The 4,969-nt window shown below is 36.9% G+C and overlaps 1 non-coding gene across 1 annotated transcript; it reads left to right on the top strand.

Annotated features, from left to right (window-relative positions):
* Positions 1 to 4,140: 4,140 nt before the first annotated feature.
* Positions 4,141 to 4,248, top strand: LOC131178902 (small nucleolar RNA R71). The gene has a single exon (XR_009147910.1). It is a non-coding gene; the product is annotated as a small nucleolar RNA R71 (small nucleolar RNA).
* Positions 4,249 to 4,969: the final 721 nt, after the last annotated feature.

Raw genomic sequence — 4,969 nt, 5'->3', positions numbered from 1 at the left:
ATTGCTTATTGCAAAAATGGGAACCCCCATCACTAATTACAGCCCTAGGAGCTCCAAATCTACTCAAGACAAATTTCTTCAAGAATTTCACTACCACTCTAGCATCATTAGTTGGAGTTGCAATAGCTTCCACCCACTTTGACACATAGTCAACTCCAACTAAGATGTATCTATTACCATATGAAGGAGGGAATGGCCCCATAAAATCTATTCCCCAAACATCAAATAATTCCACTTCAAGAATATTATTTAGGGGCATTTGATCTCTTTTTGACAAATTTCCACTCCTTTGACATTTATCACAATCCAACACAAATTTCCTCACATCCTTAAAAAGATTTGGCCAAAAGAAACCAGCTTGCAAAATTTTACTAGCTGTCTTAGAGATTCCAAAATGTCCTCCATAATCAGAAGCATGGCAATGATGCATAATACTCTGTGTCTCCTCATCAGGAATACACCTCCTTATTAAACCATCACAACATCTCCTGAAGAGTAAAGGATCGTCCCATCTATAAAACTTCACCTCATGCAAAAACTTTTTCTTTTGTTGCCATGTCATACCTAGAGGTAAAACTCCACAAGATAGATAATTCACAAAGTCTGCATACCAAGGTAGTTTAGCAACAAGAGAGAAAAGTTGTTCATCCAAGAAAAACTCATCAATAGGGATTTCATCCAATTCTTCATCATCATATTTCAACCTACTAAGATTATCAGCAACTACATTTTCAGCTCCCTTCTTATCTCTAATCTCCAAATCAAACTCTTGTAGCATCAGAATCCACCTAATGAGCCTAGGTTTAGCCTCCTTTTTACGGAGCAAATACCTGATGGCTGCATGATCTGAAAATATAACCACCTTTGAGTCAATAATGTAAGGTCTGAACTTTTCCAATGCAAAGACAATTGCTAAAAATTCCTTTTCAGTTGTTGCATAATTTGTTTGAGCCTCATCCAGTGTTCTACTAGCATAATAAATAGCATAAGCCTTTTTGTCCTTTCTTTGACCAAGAACAGCCCCAATTGCATAATTGCTAGCATCACACATAATTTCAAAAGGTAGGCTCCAATCAGGTGGTTGCATGATTGGTGCAGTGATAAGAGCTTGCTTCAACCTGCAAAAGGCATCCAAACACTCTTGGTCAAATACAAATGGTGTGTCATTACTTAACAAATTAGACAAAGGTTTGGCTATTTTAGAAAAATCCTTGATAAAGCGTCTGTAGAACCCGGCATGTCCTAGGAAACTTCGAATTCCTTTGACATTGGTAGGAGGAGCCATCTTCTCTATCACTTCAACCTTGGCTTTATCAACGTCTATTCCTCTGTTAGACACCAAATGTCTAAGCACTATCCCTTCCTGGACCATGAAATGACACTTTTCCCAATTTAACACAAGGTCAGTATCTGCAAATCGCTGCAAAACTTTAGAAAGGTTAGCCAAGCATATGTCAAATGAAGATCCATAAACAGAAAAATCGTCCATAAAAACCTCCATTATGTCTTCAATGAAATCTGAGAAGATTGCCATCATGCACCTTTGAAAAGTGGCTGGTGCATTACACAACCCAAATGGCATCCTCCTATAAGCAAAGGTTCCATATGGACAAGTAAAAGTGGTTTTCTCTTGATCATTTGGATGGATAGGGATTTGAAAAAAACCTGAATATCCATCTAGATAGCAAAAGTAAGAATGCCTAGCTAGTCTTTCCAACATTTGATCAATGAAGGGAAGTGGAAAATGATCTTTTCTAGTAGCAACATTTAATTTTCTGTAATCTATGCACATTCGCCAACTAGTCACTGTTCTGGTGGGAATTAATTCATTATTTTCATTTTTGATCACTGTCATTCCACCCTTTTTTGGGACAACATGTACTGGGCTCACGCAAGTACTGTCTGAGATGGGATATATGATCCTTGCATCAAGCAACTTCAAAATTTCCTTTTTAACAACTTCTTTCATATTTGGGTTCAACCTCCTCTGATGTTCAATAGATGGCTTACAATTTTCTTCCAAAATGATTCTATGCATGCAAAAGTGTGGGCTTATTCCTTTAATGTCATCTATGGTGTATCCCAAAACTTTCCTAAATTGCCTCAACACTCTTAACAACTTATCAGCCTCTAAAGTACTCAAATTTGCATTTACAATTACTGGATAAGTGTTATTGGTGTCAAGAAATTCATACCTGAGCTGAGAAGGAAGTTGCTTAAGTTCTACCTTAGGTGCATCTTCTTCCTTGAATGATGGTTGTTTAGATTCTACTTTTTCCTTTTGTGTGAGTTGAAAAACTGGAGCAGAAATGAATGGTGGACTTCCCTCTAAGTGTTGAGCATATGCAGCTACATGAGGGTTGTCATAGTCTATGCCTCCTCCATGAACCAAACAATTTTCAAGTGGATCTTCTGGATATTTCTTTCTGAAGTGTTCTTCAACCAGCTCATTAATAATATCAACTCTCAAGCAAGTATCAGCTTCAGAATGATGCTTTTTCATAGTGTTATTAATATTGAAAACCAATTGCTCTTCACCAACCCTAAGAGTCAGCTTTTCTCCCTTAACATCAATCAAAGCACCAGCTGTAGCCAGGAAAGGCCTTCCCAAGATAATTGGAATATTAAAATCTTCCTCCATGTCCAAGATGACAAAGTCAACAGGTATGTAGAACTTCCCAACCTTCAGGGGCACATTCTCCAAAATCCCTTCAGGATACTTAATTGACCTGTCAGCTAACTGAAGAGAAATGTGGGTTGGTTTAAGATCTCCCATATTGAGCTTCTCATAAATGGAAAGGGGCATAAGGCTAACACTAGCCCCTAAATCACATAAAGCTTTTGTAGAACATGATTCCCCTATGTGGCATGGAATTGAAAAACTCCCTGGATCCTTGAGCTTTGGGGGAAGTTTCCTTTGAAGGATAGCACTACATTCTTCCTCACAAAGCTACAGTTTCATCATCTTCAAGTTTCCTCTTGTTTGAGAGAATTTCTTTCAAGAATTTTGCATAAGAGGGCATTTGTGAAAGAGCATCAACAAAAGGCACATTTATGTAAAGTTTCTTCAAAACCTCTAAGAACTTCCCAAATTGCTTATCAAGCTTAGCTTTTTGAAATCTTTGTGGAAAGGGAAGTTGTGGCTTGTAGGGCTCAGGAGGTATATACTTCTCTTCCTTCTCTTCAATTTTCTCTTTACATTTTTCTGCACTCTCTTGTTTTTCACTCTCATCAGTTTCTTTTTCATTTTCTCTCTTCTCACTGTTTTCACTATTCTCATCATTTATAACTTTCCCACTTCTTAAAGTAATAGCTTAACACTGCTCTCTTGGGTTTTCTGGTTGACTTGGAAGTTTTCCAAAAGATTTAGCACCTGAGGAAGATGATTGTTGTGCAATCTGGTTTTCCAGCATTCTATTATGTGTTTGCATCTGTTCCAGCCTTGCTTTCATCTCTCTCATCTCCTCATCATGCTTATTTTGGTTAGCAAGAATCTGTTGTAATAAAGCTTCAGTGGTGGAATTTCGTTCTTGCTGTTTTGGTGGAGGGTTCATATTTTTCTGCTGAAAATTAGGCAATGGTTGCCTATTTTGCTGATATGGAACTCCTTGTTGCTGATGTGGTTGAAAATTCTGATTTTGAACTTGATTTTGCTGATTTCCCCATGAAAAGTTGGGATGATTCCTCCAATTTGTATTGTAAGTTTGAGAATAAGAATTCCCCATTTGTTTGTTTCCATAATTACCAACATATGCTGCTTATTCTCCATAATCTACTCCACAGCTAGTAGTTTCCTCTGTATAAGCCACTTGTTGTGAAGTTCCAGCTGATGATGATGAACTAACCAACATACTCAGATCTTCCATCTTCTTAGCAAGGACATTTGTAAGTGCATCAAACTTTGCATTAATCATGTTGAATGGATCAAGATCATACATTCCAGCAGCTTGCCTTTTTTGAGTTGGAGCTGGTCCTCTTGGACTACTCCAAAGATGAGTATTCTTTGCAATTTTCTCCAATAGCTCATAAGCTTCATCTTCATGCTTCATAATAAATTCCCCTCCTGTTTGAGCATCAATAATCCCTCTGATTGCAGGAGTGACATTTGTGTAAAAATTCTGATTTATCATCCATTTTGGAATGGCATGATGTGGGCATAATCTCTCTAATTCCTTCCATCTCATCCATGACTCATATAAAGTTTCATCTTCTCTTGGTCTGAAAGCTGTCATTTGATTCCTCAACTCTTGAGTTTTTCCAGGTGGAAAATATTGTGCAAGAAATGCATCAGTGAGTTGCTCCCAATTTGTAATGGAGTTGTGAGGTAAAGAGTCAAGCCAATCCAATGCTCTATCTTTCAAAGAGAACGGGAATAACTTCAATCTTGCTGCATCATCTGACACTCCAGGTTGTTTTTGCATGTCACAAATCATAGCAAACTTCTTCAGATGAGTATGTGGATTTTCAGAAGGATGCCCTCCAAATTGAGAATTCTGAATCATTTGAAGGACACCAAAATCCATCGGGTCGTACAAGTAATACAGTAAAGATATCGTTCCCACGAGGAGTTGTGTTAATGATTGAATTTTTGATATAAAAAGTTGACTAAATTGAACTATTCTTGAAATTAAGGTAACAAATTGATGGGTATTTGAGTATGAAATCTATATGATCAAAATTAATAATCTATCCAACAATGTGTTAATTAAACTAAAATTGCATCAAATTGAAAGAAGCAAGTTGAAATATGGCAAGATTTTAAAATGGCAAGCAATTAAATTCAATTGAAAATTAGCAATGGTAAAAAGGTGATTCCGGAGTTCGGGATTTCATATTCGAGCTATTTTGGGATTTTAAATTGGTTATCCAATCTTGTGAAACTAATGGGTTTTAAGGAGATTAATTCTTAAATCCTTTGAATTCCCTTTTGAGTGAGACAAAGAGTGCCTTAATCAATCTAATCCTACTT

This window comes from Hevea brasiliensis, chromosome 3 (assembly GCF_030052815.1).
Source record: "Hevea brasiliensis isolate MT/VB/25A 57/8 chromosome 3, ASM3005281v1, whole genome shotgun sequence".
In the NCBI taxonomy this organism is placed as follows: Eukaryota; Viridiplantae; Streptophyta; class Magnoliopsida; order Malpighiales; family Euphorbiaceae; genus Hevea; species Hevea brasiliensis.
The sequence above is the reverse complement of the archived record's forward strand: the minus strand, read 5'-3'. Positions and strand labels throughout refer to the sequence as shown.